This window comes from Lissotriton helveticus, chromosome 9 (genome assembly GCF_964261635.1).
Source record: "Lissotriton helveticus chromosome 9, aLisHel1.1, whole genome shotgun sequence".
Taxonomy (NCBI): domain Eukaryota; kingdom Metazoa; phylum Chordata; class Amphibia; order Caudata; family Salamandridae; genus Lissotriton; species Lissotriton helveticus.
In genome coordinates, this window is record NC_136070.1 from 763,766,263 (window position 1) to 763,783,941 (window position 17,679).

Here is a 17,679-nt window from a genome sequence, read left to right on the forward strand (position 1 = left end):
TTTACAGAGTTTTGCTTACTCAGAAGCTTTAATTTTGACCAATTTCACACCCAGAAATGACTTTAAAGACATTTTTTTTAGTTGATAAAGTAATAATTCACATCCAACAGCAATTTACAGCCAGAAGATTAAATGTTAAAATTTCATCGAAATTGACCATTTTGGGAACGTTCGACAGCTCCGCGGTCATCGTTTTTCGGAAGAAAATTGAATTTTTGGACTGTACCTACAATGATTCACAATGTTAATTGGATCGTGCCTCATGTTGAATAACCACTTTTTAAACTCTCACAGGGACCAAAATTGCCATTTTTACAGAGTTTTGCTTACTCAGAAGCTTCAATTTTGACCAATTTCAGGCACAGAAATGACTTTAAACACATTTATTTTAGTTGAAAAAGTAATAATTCACATCCAACATTAATTTACAGCCAAAAGATTCAATGTTAAAATTTCATCGAAATTGACCATTTTGGGAACGTTCGACAGCTCCGCGGTCATCGCTTTTCGGGAGAAAATTGATTTTTTGGACTCTACCTGAAATGATTCAAAATGTCAATTGGATTGTGCCTCACGTTGAATAACCACTTTTTAAACCCTCACAGGGACCAAAATTGCCATTTTTACAGAGTTTTGCTTACTCAGAAGCTTCAATTTTGACCAATGTCAGGCACAGAAATGACTTTAAACACATTTATTTTAGTTGAAAAAGTAATATTTCACATCCAACATGAATTTACAGCCAAAAGATTCAATGTTAAAATTTCATCAAAATTGACCATTTTGGGAACGTTCGACAGCTCCGCGGTAATCGTTTTTCGGCAGAAAATTTATTTTTTGGACTGTACCTAAAATGATTCAAAATGTCAATTGGATCGTGCCTCATGTTGAATGACACTTTTTAAACTCTCACAGTGACCAAAATTGCCATTTTTACAGAGTTTTGCTTACTCAGAAGCTTTAATTTTGACCAATTATACACCCAGAAATGACTTTAAAGACATTTTTTTAGTTGATAAAGTAATAATTCACATCCAACAGCAATTTACAGCCAGAAGATTAAATGTTAAAATTTCATCGAAATTTACCATTTTGGGAACGTTCGACAGCTCTGCGGTCATCGTTTTTCGGCAGAAAATTAATTTTTGGGACTGTACCTAAAATGATTCAAAATGTCAATTGGATCGTGAATCATGTTCAATAACCACTTTTTAAACCCTCACAGGGACCAAAATTGCCATTTTTACAGAGTTTTGCTTACTCAGAAGCTTCAATTTTGACCAATTTCAGGCACAAAAATGACTTCACATTTATTTTAGTTGAAAAAGTAATAATTCACATCCAACATTAATTTACAGCCAAAAGATTCAATTTTAAAATTTCATCGAAATTGACCATTTTGGGAACGTTCGACAGCTCCGCGGTAATCGGTTTTCGGCAGAAAATTTATTTTTTGGACTGTACCTAAAATGATTCAAAATGTCAATTGGATCGTGCCTCATGTTGAATGACACTTTTTAAACTCTCACAGTGACCAAAATTGCCATTTTTACAGAGTTTTGCTTACTCAGAAGCTTCAATTTTGACCAATTTCAGGCACAGAAATGACTTTAAACACATTTATTGTAGTTGAAAAAGTAATAATTCACATCCAACATTAATTTACAGCCAAAAGATTCAATGTTAAAATTTCATCGAAATTTACCATTTTGGGAACGTTCGACAGCTCTGCGGTCATCGTTTTTCGGCAGAAAATTAATTTTTTGGACTGTACCTAAAATGATTCAAAATGTCTATTGGATCGTGAATCATGTTCAATAACCACTTTTTAAACCCTCACAGGGACCAAAATTGCCATTTTTACAGAGTTTTGCTTACTCAGAAGCTTCAATTTTGACCAATTTCAGGCACAAAAATGACTTCACATTTATTTTAGTTGAAAAAGTAATAATTCACATCCAACATTAATTTACAGCCAAAAGATTCAATTTTAAAATTTCATCGAAATTGACCATTTTGGGAACGTTCAACAGCTCCGCGGTAATCGTTTTTCGGCAGAAAATAGATTTTTTGGACTGTACCTAAAATGATTAAAAATGTCAATTGGATCGTGCCTCATGTTAAATAACCACTTTTTAAACTCTCACAGTGACCAAAATTGCCATTTTTACAGAGTTTTGCTTACTCAGAAGCTTCAATTTTGACCAATTTCAGGCACAGAAATGACTTTAAACACATTTATTGTAGTTGAAAAAGTAATAATTCACATCCAACATTAATTTACAGCCAAAAGATTCAAGGTTAAAATTTCATCGAAATTGACCATTTTGGGATCGTTCGACAGCTCTGCGGTCATCATTTTTTGGCAGAAAATTGATTTTTTGGGCTGTACCTACAATGATTCAAAATGTCAATTGGATCGTGAATCATGTTGAATAACCACTTTTTAAACCCTCACAGGGACCAAAATTGCCATTTTTACAGAGTTTTGCTTACTCAGAAGCTTCAATTTTGACCAATTTCAGGCACAGAAATGACTTTAAAAACATTTATTTTAGTTGAAAAAGTAATAATTCACATCCAACATTAATTTACAGCCAAAAGATTCAATGTTAAAATTTCATCGAAATTGACCATTTTGGGAACGTTCGACAGCTCCGCGGTCATCGTTTTTCGGCAGAAAATTGTTTTTTTGGACTGTACCTAAAATGATTCAAAATGTCAATTGGATCGTGCCTCATGTTGAATAACCACTTTTTAAACTCTCACAGTGACTAAAATTGCCATTTTTACAGAGTTTTGCTTACTCAGAAGCTTCAATTTTGACCAATTTCAGGCACAGAAATGACTTTAAACACATTTATTTTAGTTGATAAAGTAATAATTCACATCCAACAGCAATTTACAGCCAAAAGATTAAATGTTAAAATTTCATCTAAATTGACCATTTTGGGAACGTTCGACAGCTCCGCGGTAATCGTTTTTCGGCAGAAAATTGAATTTTTGGACTGTACCTACAATGATTCAAAATGTTTATTGGATCGTGCCTCATGTTGAATAACCACTTTTTAACCCCTCACAGGGACCACAATTGCCATTTTTACAGAGTTTTGCTTACTCAGAAGCTTCAATTTTGACCAATTTCAGGCACAGAAATGACTTTAAACACATTTATTTTAGTTGAAAAAGTAATAATTCACATCCAACATTAATTTACAGCCAAAAGATTCAATGTTAAAATTTCATCGAAATTGACCATTTTGGGAACGTTCGACAGCTCCGCGGTCATCGCTTTTCGGGAGAAAATTGATTTTTTGGACTGTACCTGAAATGATTCAAAATGTCAATTGGATCGTGCCTCATGTTGAATAACCACTTTTTAAACTCTCACAGTGACCAAAATTGCCATTTTTACAGAGTTTTGCTTACTCAGAAGCTTCAATTTTGGCCAATTTCAGGCACAGAAATGACTTTAAACACATTTATTTTAGTTGAAAAAGTAATAATTCACATCCAACATTCATTTACAGCCAAAAGATTTAATGTTAAAATTTCATCGAAATTGACCATTTTGGGAACGTTCGACAGCTCCGCGGTAATCGTTTTTCGGCAGAAAATTGATTTTTTGGACTGTACCTAAAATAATTCAAAATGTCAATTGGATCGTGCCTCATGTTGAATATCCACTTTTTAAACCCTCACAGGGAACAAAATTGCCATTTTCACAGAGTTTTGCTTACTCAGAAGCTTTAATTTTGACCCATCCCAGGCACAGAAATGACTTTAAACACATTTATTTTAGTTGAAAAATTGATAATTCACATCCAACCGCAATTTACAGCCAAAAGATTAAATGTTAAAATTTCATCGAAATTGACCATTTTGGGAACGTTCGACAGCTCCGCGGTCATCGTTTTTCGGCAGACAATTGATTTTTTGGGCTGTACCTACAATGATTCAAAATGTCAATTGGATCGTGAATCATGTTCAATAACCACTTTTTAAACCCTCACAGGGACCAAAATTGCAATTTTTACAGAGTTTTGCTTACTCAGAAGCTTCAATTTTGACCAATTTCAGGCACAGAAATGACTTTAATCACATTTATTGTAGTTGAAAAAGTAATAATTCATATCCAACATTAATTTACAGCCAGAAGATTAAATGTTAAAATTTCATCGAAATTGACCTTTTTGGGAACGTTCGACAGCTCCGCGGTAATTGTTTTTCGGCAGAAAATTGATCTTTTGGACTGTACCTAAAATGATTCAAAATGTCGATTGGATCGTGCCTCATGTTGAATAACCACTTTTTAAACTCTCACGTGACCAAAATTGCCATTTTTTCAGAGTTTTGCTTACTCAGAAGGTTCAATTTTGACCAATTTCAGGCACAGAAATGACTTTAAACACATTTATTTTAGTTGAAAAAGTAATAATTCACATCCAACATTAATTTACAGCCAAAAGATTCAATGTTAAAATTTCATCGAAATTGACCATTTTGGGAACGTTCGACAGCTCCGTGGTAATCGTTTTTCGGCAGAAAATTTATTTTATGGACTGTACCTAAAATGATTCAAAATGTCAATTGGATCGTGCCTCATGTTGAATAACCACTTTTTAAACCCTCACAGTGACCAAAATTGCCATTTTTACTGAGTTTTGCTTACTCAAAAGCTTTAATTTTGACCAATTTCACGCACAGAAATTACTTTAAACACATTTATTTTAGTTGAAAAAGTAATAATTCACATCCAACATGAATTTACAGCCAAAAGATTCAATGTTAAAATTTCATTAAAATTGACCATTTTGGTAACGTTCGACAGCTCCGCGGTAATCGTTTTTCGGCAGAAAATTTATTTTTTGGACTGTACCTAAAATGATTCAAAATGTCAATTGGATCGTGCCTCATGTTGAATGACACTTTTTAAACTCTCACAGTGACCAAAATTGCCATTTTTACAGAGTTTTGCTTACTCAGAAGCTTTAATTTTGACCAATTTCACACCCAGAAATGACTTTAAAGACATTTTTTTTAGTTGATAAAGTAATAATTCACATCCAACAGCAATTTACAGCCAGAAGATTAAATGTTAAAATTTCATCGAAATTGACCATTTTGGGAACGTTCGACAGCTCCGCGGTCATCGTTTTTCGGAAGAAAATTGAATTTTTGGACTGTACCTACAATGATTCACAATGTTAATTGGATCGTGCCTCATGTTGAATAACCACTTTTTAAACTCTCACAGGGACCAAAATTGCCATTTTTACAGAGTTTTGCTTACTCAGAAGCTTCAATTTTGACCAATTTCAGGCACAGAAATGACTTTAAACACATTTATTTTAGTTGAAAAAGTAATAATTCACATCCAACATTAATTTACAGCCAAAAGATTCAATGTTAAAATTTCATCGAAATTGACCATTTTGGGAACGTTCGACAGCTCCGCGGTCATCGCTTTTCGGGAGAAAATTGATTTTTTGGACTCTACCTGAAATGATTCAAAATGTCAATTGGATTGTGCCTCACGTTGAATAACCACTTTTTAAACCCTCACAGGGACCAAAATTGCCATTTTTACAGAGTTTTGCTTACTCAGAAGCTTCAATTTTGACCAATGTCAGGCACAGAAATGACTTTAAACACATTTATTTTAGTTGAAAAAGTAATAATTCACATCCAACATGAATTTACAGCCAAAAGATTCAATGTTAAAATTTCATCAAAATTGACCATTTTGGGAACGTTCGACAGCTCCGCGGTAATCGTTTTTCGGCAGAAAATTTATTTTTTGGACTGTACCTAAAATGATTCAAAATGTCAATTGGATCGTGCCTCATGTTGAATGACACTTTTTAAACTCTCACAGTGACCAAAATTGCCATTTTTACAGAGTTTTGCTTACTCAGAAGCTTTAATTTTGACCAATTTCACACCCAGAAATGACTTTAAAGACATTTTTTTTAGTTGATAAAGTAATAATTCACATCCAACAGCAATTTACAGCCAGAAGATTAAATGTTAAAATTTCATCGAAATTTACCATTTTGGGAACGTTCGACAGCTCTGCGGTCATCGTTTTTCGGCAGAAAATTAATTTTTGGGACTGTACCTAAAATGATTCAAAATGTCAATTGGATCGTGAATCATGTTCAATAACCACTTTTTAAACCCTCACAGGGACCAAAATTGCCATTTTTACAGAGTTTTGCTTACTCAGAAGCTTCAATTTTGACCAATTTCAGGCACAAAAATGACTTCACATTTATTTTAGTTGAAAAAGTAATAATTCACATCCAACATTAATTTACAGCCAAAAGATTCAATTTTAAAATTTCATCGAAATTGACCATTTTGGGAACGTTCGACAGCTCCGCGGTAATCGGTTTTCGGCAGAAAATTTATTTTTTGGACTGTACCTAAAATGATTCAAAATGTCAATTGGATCGTGCCTCATGTTGAATGACACTTTTTAAACTCTCACAGTGACCAAAATTGCCATTTTTACAGAGTTTTGCTTACTCAGAAGCTTCAATTTTGACCAATTTCAGGCACAGAAATGACTTTAAACACATTTATTGTAGTTGAAAAAGTAATAATTCACATCCAACATTAATTTACAGCCAAAAGATTCAAGGTTAAAATTTCATCGAAATTGACCATTTTGGGAACGTTCGACAGCTCTGCGGTCATCGTTTTTCGGCAGAAAATTAATTTTTTGGACTGTACCTAAAATGATTCAAAATGTCAATTGGATCATGCCTCATGTTGAATATCCACTTTTTAAACCCTCACAGGGAACAAAATTGCCATTTTTACAGAGTTTTGCTTACTCAGAAGCTTCAATGTTGACCAATTTCAGGCACAGAAATGACTTTAATCACATTTATTGTAGTTGAAAAAGTAATAATTCATATCCAACATTAATTTACAGCCAGAAGATTAAATGTTAAAATTTCATCGAAATTGACCTTTTTGGGAACGTTCAACAGCTCCGCGGTAATCGTTTTTCGGCAGAAAATTGATCTTTTGGACTGTACCTAAAATGATTCAAAATGTCGATTGGATCGTGCCTCATGTTGAATAACCACTTTTTAAACTCTCACGTGACCAAAATTGCAATTTTTTCAGAGTTTTGCTTACTCAGAAGGTTCAATTTTGACCAATTTCAGGCACAGAAATGACTTTAAACACATTTATTGTAATTGAAAAAGTAATAATTCACATCCAACATTAATTTACAGCCAAAAGATTCAATGTTAAAATTTCATCGAAATTGACCATTTTGGGAACGTTCGACAGCTCCGTGGTAATCGTTTTTCGGCAGAAAATTTATTTTATGGACTGTACCTAAAATGATTCAAAATGTCAATTGGATCGTGCCTCATGTTGAATAACCACTTTTTAAACCCTCACAGTGACCAAAATTGCCATTTTTACTGAGTTTTGCTTACTCAAAAGCTTTAATTTTGACCAATTTCACGCACAGAAATTACTTTAAACACATTTATTTTAGTTGAAAAAGTAATAATTCACATCCAACATGAATTTACAGCCAAAAGATTCAATGTTAAAATTTCATCAAAATTGACCATTTTGGGAACGTTCGACAGCTCCGTGGTAATCGTTTTTCGGCAGAAAATTTATTTTATGGACTGTACCTAAAATGATTCAAAATGTCAATTGGATCGTGCCTCATGTTGAATAACCACTTTTTAAACCCTCACAGTGACCAAAATTGCCATTTTTAATGAGTTTTGCTTACTCAAAAGCTTTAATTTTGACCAATTTCACGCACAGAAATTACTTTAAACACATTTATTTTAGTTGAAAAAGTAATAATTCACATCCAACATGAATTTACAGCCAAAAGATTCAATGTTAAAATTTCATCAAAATTGACCATTTTGGGAACGTTCGACAGCTCCGCGGTAATCGTTTTTCGGCAGAAAATTTATTTTTTGGACTGTACCTAAAATGATTCAAAATGTCAATTGGATCGTGCCTCATGTTGAATGACACTTTTTAAACTCTCACAGTGACCAAAATTGCCATTTTTACAGAGTTTTGCTTACTCAGAAGCTTTAATTTTGACCAATTTCACACCCAGAAATGACTTTAAAGACATTTTTTTTAGTTGATAAAGTAATAATTCACATCCAACAGCAATTTACAGCCAGAAGATTAAATGTTAAAATTTCATCGAAATTGACCATTTTGGGAACGTTCGACAGCTCCGCGGTCATCGCTTTTCGGGAGAAAATTGATTTTTTGGACTGTACCTGAAATGATTCAAAATGTCAATTGGATTGTGCCTCACGTTGAATAACCACTTTTTAAACCCTCACAGGGACCAAAATTGCCATTTTTACAGAGTTTTGCTTACTCAGAAGCTTCAATTTTGACCAATGTCAGGCACAGAAATGACTTTAAACACATTTATTTTAGTTGAAAAAGTAATAATTCACATCCAACATTAATTTACAGCCAAAAGATTCAATGTTAAAATTTCATCGAAATTGACCATTTTGGGAACGTTCGACAGCTCCGCGGTAATCGTTTTTCGGCAGAAAATTTATTTTTTGGACTGTACCTAAAATGATTCAAAATGTCAATTGGATCTTGCCTCATGTTGAATGACACTTTTGAAACTCTGACAGTGACCAAAATTGCCATTTTTACAGAGTTTTGCTTACTCAGAAGCTTCAATTTTGACCAATTTCAGGCACAGAAATGACTTTAAACACATTTATTGTAGTTGAAAAAGTAATAATTCACATCCAACATTAATTTACAGCCAAAAGATTCAATGTTAAAATTTCATCGAAATTTACCATTTTGGGAACGTTCGACAGCTCTGCGGTCATCGTTTTTCGGCAGAAAATTAATTTTTTGGACTGTACCTAAAATGATTCAAAATGTCTATTGGATCGTGAATCATGTTCAATAACCACTTTTTAAACCCTCACAGGGACCAAAATTGCCATTTTTACAGAGTTTTGCTTACTCAGAAGCTTCAATTTTGACCAATTTCAGGCACAAAAATGACTTCACATTTATTTTAGTTGAAAAAGTAATAATTCACATCCAACATTAATTTACAGCCAAAAGATTCAATTTTAAAATTTCATCGAAATTGACCATTTTGGGAACGTTCAACAGCTCCGCGGTAATCGTTTTTCGGCAGAAAATAGATTTTTTGGACTGTACCTAAAATGATTAAAAATGTCAATTGGATCGTGCCTCATGTTAAATAACCACTTTTTAAACTCTCACAGTGACCAAAATTGCCATTTTTACAGAGTTTTGCTTACTCAGAAGCTTCAATTTTGACCAATTTCAGGCACAGAAATGACTTTAAACACATTTATTGTAGTTGAAAAAGTAATAATTCACATCCAACATTAATTTACAGCCAAAAGATTCAAGGTTAAAATTTCATCGAAATTGACCATTTTGGGATCGTTCGACAGCTCTGCGGTCATCATTTTTTGGCAGAAAATTGATTTTTTGGGCTGTACCTACAATGATTCAAAATGTCAATTGGATCGTGAATCATGTTGAATAACCACTTTTTAAACCCTCACAGGGACCAAAATTGCCATTTTTACAGAGTTTTGCTTACTCAGAAGCTTCAATTTTGACCAATTTCAGGCACAGAAATGACTTTAAAAACATTTATTTTAGTTGAAAAAGTAATAATTCACATCCAACATTAATTTACAGCCAAAAGATTCAATGTTAAAATTTCATCGAAATTGACCATTTTGGGAACGTTCGACAGCTCCGCGGTCATCGTTTTTCGGCAGAAAATTGTTTTTTTGGACTGTACCTAAAATGATTCAAAATGTCAATTGGATCGTGCCTCATGTTGAATAACCACTTTTTAAACTCTCACAGTGACTAAAATTGCCATTTTTACAGAGTTTTGCTTACTCAGAAGCTTCAATTTTGACCAATTTCAGGCACAGAAATGACTTTAAACACATTTATTTTAGTTGATAAAGTAATAATTCACATCCAACAGCAATTTACAGCCAAAAGATTAAATGTTAAAATTTCATCTAAATTGACCATTTTGGGAACGTTCGACAGCTCCGCGGTAATCGTTTTTCGGCAGAAAATTGAATTTTTGGACTGTACCTACAATGATTCAAAATGTTTATTGGATCGTGCCTCATGTTGAATAACCACTTTTTAACCCCTCACAGGGACCACAATTGCCATTTTTACAGAGTTTTGCTTACTCAGAAGCTTCAATTTTGACCAATTTCAGGCACAGAAATGACTTTAAACACATTTATTTTAGTTGAAAAAGTAATAATTCACATCCAACATTAATTTACAGCCAAAAGATTCAATGTTAAAATTTCATCGAAATTGACCATTTTGGGAACGTTCGACAGCTCCGCGGTCATCGCTTTTCGGGAGAAAATTGATTTTTTGGACTGTACCTGAAATGATTCAAAATGTCAATTGGATCGTGCCTCATGTTGAATAACCACTTTTTAAACTCTCACAGTGACCAAAATTGCCATTTTTACAGAGTTTTGCTTACTCAGAAGCTTCAATTTTGGCCAATTTCAGGCACAGAAATGACTTTAAACACATTTATTTTAGTTGAAAAAGTAATAATTCACATCCAACATTCATTTACAGCCAAAAGATTTAATGTTAAAATTTCATCGAAATTGACCATTTTGGGAACGTTCGACAGCTCCGCGGTAATCGTTTTTCGGCAGAAAATTGATTTTTTGGACTGTACCTAAAATAATTCAAAATGTCAATTGGATCGTGCCTCATGTTGAATATCCACTTTTTAAACCCTCACAGGGAACAAAATTGCCATTTTCACAGAGTTTTGCTTACTCAGAAGCTTTAATTTTGACCCATCCCAGGCACAGAAATGACTTTAAACACATTTATTTTAGTTGAAAAATTGATAATTCACATCCAACCGCAATTTACAGCCAAAAGATTAAATGTTAAAATTTCATCGAAATTGACCATTTTGGGAACGTTCGACAGCTCCGCGGTCATCGTTTTTCGGCAGACAATTGATTTTTTGGGCTGTACCTACAATGATTCAAAATGTCAATTGGATCGTGAATCATGTTCAATAACCACTTTTTAAACCCTCACAGGGACCAAAATTGCAATTTTTACAGAGTTTTGCTTACTCAGAAGCTTCAATTTTGACCAATTTCAGGCACAGAAATGACTTTAATCACATTTATTGTAGTTGAAAAAGTAATAATTCATATCCAACATTAATTTACAGCCAGAAGATTAAATGTTAAAATTTCATCGAAATTGACCTTTTTGGGAACGTTCGACAGCTCCGCGGTAATTGTTTTTCGGCAGAAAATTGATCTTTTGGACTGTACCTAAAATGATTCAAAATGTCGATTGGATCGTGCCTCATGTTGAATAACCACTTTTTAAACTCTCACGTGACCAAAATTGCCATTTTTTCAGAGTTTTGCTTACTCAGAAGGTTCAATTTTGACCAATTTCAGGCACAGAAATGACTTTAAACACATTTATTTTAGTTGAAAAAGTAATAATTCACATCCAACATTAATTTACAGCCAAAAGATTCAATGTTAAAATTTCATCGAAATTGACCATTTTGGGAACGTTCGACAGCTCCGTGGTAATCGTTTTTCGGCAGAAAATTTATTTTATGGACTGTACCTAAAATGATTCAAAATGTCAATTGGATCGTGCCTCATGTTGAATAACCACTTTTTAAACCCTCACAGTGACCAAAATTGCCATTTTTACTGAGTTTTGCTTACTCAAAAGCTTTAATTTTGACCAATTTCACGCACAGAAATTACTTTAAACACATTTATTTTAGTTGAAAAAGTAATAATTCACATCCAACATGAATTTACAGCCAAAAGATTCAATGTTAAAATTTCATTAAAATTGACCATTTTGGGAACGTTCGACAGCTCCGCGGTAATCGTTTTTCGGCAGAAAATTTATTTTTTGGACTGTACCTAAAATGATTCAAAATGTCAATTGGATCGTGCCTCATGTTGAATGACACTTTTTAAACTCTCACAGTGACCAAAATTGCCATTTTTACAGAGTTTTGCTTACTCAGAAGCTTTAATTTTGACCAATTTCACACCCAGAAATGACTTTAAAGACATTTTTTTTAGTTGATAAAGTAATAATTCACATCCAACAGCAATTTACAGCCAGAAGATTAAATGTTAAAATTTCATCGAAATTGACCATTTTGGGAACGTTCGACAGCTCCGCGGTCATCGTTTTTCGGAAGAAAATTGAATTTTTGGACTGTACCTACAATGATTCACAATGTTAATTGGATCGTGCCTCATGTTGAATAACCACTTTTTAAACTCTCACAGGGACCAAAATTGCCATTTTTACAGAGTTTTGCTTACTCAGAAGCTTCAATTTTGACCAATTTCAGGCACAGAAATGACTTTAAACACATTTATTTTAGTTGAAAAAGTAATAATTCACATCCAACATTAATTTACAGCCAAAAGATTCAATGTTAAAATTTCATCGAAATTGACCATTTTGGGAACGTTCGACAGCTCCGCGGTCATCGCTTTTCGGGAGAAAATTGATTTTTTGGACTCTACCTGAAATGATTCAAAATGTCAATTGGATTGTGCCTCACGTTGAATAACCACTTTTTAAACCCTCACAGGGACCAAAATTGCCATTTTTACAGAGTTTTGCTTACTCAGAAGCTTCAATTTTGACCAATGTCAGGCACAGAAATGACTTTAAACACATTTATTTTAGTTGAAAAAGTAATAATTCACATCCAACATGAATTTACAGCCAAAAGATTCAATGTTAAAATTTCATCAAAATTGACCATTTTGGGAACGTTCGACAGCTCCGCGGTAATCGTTTTTCGGCAGAAAATTTATTTTTTGGACTGTACCTAAAATGATTCAAAATGTCAATTGGATCGTGCCTCATGTTGAATGACACTTTTTAAACTCTCACAGTGACCAAAATTGCCATTTTTACAGAGTTTTGCTTACTCAGAAGCTTTAATTTTGACCAATTTCACACCCAGAAATGACTTTAAAGACATTTTTTTTAGTTGATAAAGTAATAATTCACATCCAACAGCAATTTACAGCCAGAAGATTAAATGTTAAAATTTCATCGAAATTTACCATTTTGGGAACGTTCGACAGCTCTGCGGTCATCGTTTTTCGGCAGAAAATTAATTTTTGGGACTGTACCTAAAATGATTCAAAATGTCAATTGGATCGTGAATCATGTTCAATAACCACTTTTTAAACCCTCACAGGGACCAAAATTGCCATTTTTACAGAGTTTTGCTTACTCAGAAGCTTCAATTTTGACCAATTTCAGGCACAAAAATGACTTCACATTTATTTTAGTTGAAAAAGTAATAATTCACATCCAACATTAATTTACAGCCAAAAGATTCAATTTTAAAATTTCATCGAAATTGACCATTTTGGGAACGTTCGACAGCTCCGCGGTAATCGGTTTTCGGCAGAAAATTTATTTTTTGGACTGTACCTAAAATGATTCAAAATGTCAATTGGATCGTGCCTCATGTTGAATGACACTTTTTAAACTCTCACAGTGACCAAAATTGCCATTTTTACAGAGTTTTGCTTACTCAGAAGCTTCAATTTTGACCAATTTCAGGCACAGAAATGACTTTAAACACATTTATTGTAGTTGAAAAAGTAATAATTCACATCCAACATTAATTTACAGCCAAAAGATTCAAGGTTAAAATTTCATCGAAATTGACCATTTTGGGAACGTTCGACAGCTCTGCGGTCATCGTTTTTCGGCAGAAAATTAATTTTTTGGACTGTACCTAAAATGATTCAAAATGTCAATTGGATCATGCCTCATGTTGAATATCCACTTTTTAAACCCTCACAGGGAACAAAATTGCCATTTTTACAGAGTTTTGCTTACTCAGAAGCTTCAATTTTGACCAATTTCAGGCACAGAAATGACTTTAATCACATTTATTGTAGTTGAAAAAGTAATAATTCATATCCAACATTAATTTACAGCCAGAAGATTAAATGTTAAAATTTCATCGAAATTGACCTTTTTGGGAACGTTCAACAGCTCCGCGGTAATCGTTTTTCGGCAGAAAATTGATCTTTTGGACTGTACCTAAAATGATTCAAAATGTCGATTGGATCGTGCCTCATGTTGAATAACCACTTTTTAAACTCTCACGTGACCAAAATTGCAATTTTTTCAGAGTTTTGCTTACTCAGAAGGTTCAATTTTGACCAATTTCAGGCACAGAAATGACTTTAAACACATTTATTGTAATTGAAAAAGTAATAATTCACATCCAACATTAATTTACAGCCAAAAGATTCAATGTTAAAATTTCATCGAAATTGACCATTTTGGGAACGTTCGACAGCTCCGTGGTAATCGTTTTTCGGCAGAAAATTTATTTTATGGACTGTACCTAAAATGATTCAAAATGTCAATTGGATCGTGCCTCATGTTGAATAACCACTTTTTAAACCCTCACAGTGACCAAAATTGCCATTTTTACTGAGTTTTGCTTACTCAAAAGCTTTAATTTTGACCAATTTCACGCACAGAAATTACTTTAAACACATTTATTTTAGTTGAAAAAGTAATAATTCACATCCAACATGAATTTACAGCCAAAAGATTCAATGTTAAAATTTCATCAAAATTGACCATTTTGGGAACGTTCGACAGCTCCGTGGTAATCGTTTTTCGGCAGAAAATTTATTTTATGGACTGTACCTAAAATGATTCAAAATGTCAATTGGATCGTGCCTCATGTTGAATAACCACTTTTTAAACCCTCACAGTGACCAAAATTGCCATTTTTACTGAGTTTTGCTTACTCAAAAGCTTTAATTTTGACCAATTTCACGCACAGAAATTACTTTAAACACATTTATTTTAGTTGAAAAAGTAATAATTCACATCCAACATGAATTTACAGCCAAAAGATTCAATGTTAAAATTTCATCAAAATTGACCATTTTGGGAACGTTCGACAGCTCCGCGGTAATCGTTTTTCGGCAGAAAATTTATTTTTTGGACTGTACCTAAAATGATTCAAAATGTCAATTGGATCGTGCCTCATGTTGAATGACACTTTTTAAACTCTCACAGTGACCAAAATTGCCATTTTTACAGAGTTTTGCTTACTCAGAAGCTTTAATTTTGACCAATTTCACACCCAGAAATGACTTTAAAGACATTTTTTTTAGTTGATAAAGTAATAATTCACATCCAACAGCAATTTACAGCCAGAAGATTAAATGTTAAAATTTCATCGAAATTGACCATTTTGGGAACGTTCGACAGCTCCGCGGTCATCGCTTTTCGGGAGAAAATTGATTTTTTGGACTGTACCTGAAATGATTCAAAATGTCAATTGGATTGTGCCTCACGTTGAATAACCACTTTTTAAACCCTCACAGGGACCAAAATTGCCATTTTTACAGAGTTTTGCTTACTCAGAAGCTTCAATTTTGACCAATGTCAGGCACAGAAATGACTTTAAACACATTTATTTTAGTTGAAAAAGTAATAATTCACATCCAACATTAATTTACAGCCAAAAGATTCAATGTTAAAATTTCATCGAAATTGACCATTTTGGGAACGTTCGACAGCTCCGCGGTAATCGTTTTTCGGCAGAAAATTGATTTTTTGGACTGTACCTAAAATGATTCAAAATGTCAATTGGATCTTGCCTCATGTTGAATGACACTTTTGAAACTCTCACAGTGATCAAAATTGCCATTTTTACAGAGTTTTGCTTACTCAGAAGCTTCAATTTTGACCAATTTCAGGCACAGAAATGACTTTAAACACATTTATTGTAGTTGAAAAAGTAATAATTCACATCCAACATTAATTTACAGCCAAAAGATTCAATGTTAAAATTTCATCGAAATTGACCATTTTGGGAACGTTCGACAGCTCCGCGGTAATCGTTTTTCGGCAGAAAATTGATTTTTTGGACTGTACCTAAAATGATTCAAAATGTCAATTGGATCTTGCCTCATGTTGAATGACACTTTTGAAACTCTCACAGTGATCAAAATTGCCATTTTTACAGAGTTTTGCTTACTCAGAAGCTTCAATTTTGACCAATTTCAGGCACAGAAATGACTTTAAACACATTTATTGTAGTTGAAAAAGTAATAATTCACATCCAACATTAATTTACAGCCAAAAGATTCAATGTTAAAATTTCATCGAAATTTACCATTTTGGGAACGTTCGACAGCTCTGCGGTCATCGTTTTTCGGCAGAAAATTAATTTTTTGGACTGTACCTAAAATGATTCAAAATGTCTATTGGATCGTGAATCATGTTCAATAACCACTTTTTAAACCCTCACAGGGACCAAAATTGCCATTTTTACAGAGTTTTGCTTACTCAGAAGCTTCAATTTTGACCAATTTCAGGCACAAAAATGACTTCACATTTATTTTAGTTGAAAAAGTAATAATTCACATCCAACATTAATTTACAGCCAAAAGATTCAATTTTAAAATTTCATCGAAATTGACCATTTTGGGAACGTTCAACAGCTCCGCGGTAATCGTTTTTCGGCAGAAAATAGATTTTTTGGACTGTACCTAAAATGATTCAAAATGTCAATTGAATCGTGCCTCATGTTGAATAACCACTTTTTAAACCCTCACAGGGACCAAAATTGGAATTTTTACAGAGTTTTGCTTACTCAGTAGCTTTAATTATGACCAATTTCACGCACAGAAATTACTTTAAACACATTTATTTTAGTTGATAAAGTAATAATTCACATCCAACAGCAATTTACAGCCAAAAGATTAAATGTTAAAATTTCATCGAAATTGACCATTTTGGGAACGTTCAACAGCTCCGCGGTCATCGTTTTTCGGCAGAAAATTGAATTTTTGGACTGTACCTACAATGATTCAAAATGTCAATTGGATCGTGCCTCATGTTGAATAACCACTTTTTAAACTCTCACAGTGACCAAAATTGCCATTTTTACAGAGTTTTGCTTACTCAGAAGCTTCAATTTTGACCAATTTCAGGCACAGAAATGACTTTAAAAACATTTATTTTAGTTGAAAAAGTAATAATTCACATCCAACATTAATTTACAGCCAAAAGATTCAATGTTAAAATTTCATCGAAATTGACCATTTTGGGAACGTTCGACAGCTCCGCGGTCATCGTTTTTCGGCAGAAAATTGTTTTTTTGGACTGTACCTAAAATGATTCAAAATGTCAATTGGATCGTGCCTCATGTTGAATAACCACTTTTTAAACTCTCACAGTGACTAAAATTGCCATTTTTACAGAGTTTTGCTTACTCAGAAGCTTCAATTTTGACCAATTTCAGGCACAGAAATGACTTTAAACACATTTATTTTAGTTGATAGAGTAATAATTCACATCCAACAGCAATTTACAGCCAAAAGATTAAATGTTAAAATTTCATCTAAATTGACCATTTTGGGAACGTTCGACAGCTCCGCGGTAATCGTTTTTCGGCAGAAAATTGAATTTTTGGACTGTACCTACAATGATTCAAAATGTTTATTGGATCGTGCCTCATGTTGAATAACCACTTTTTAACCCCTCACAGGGACCACAATT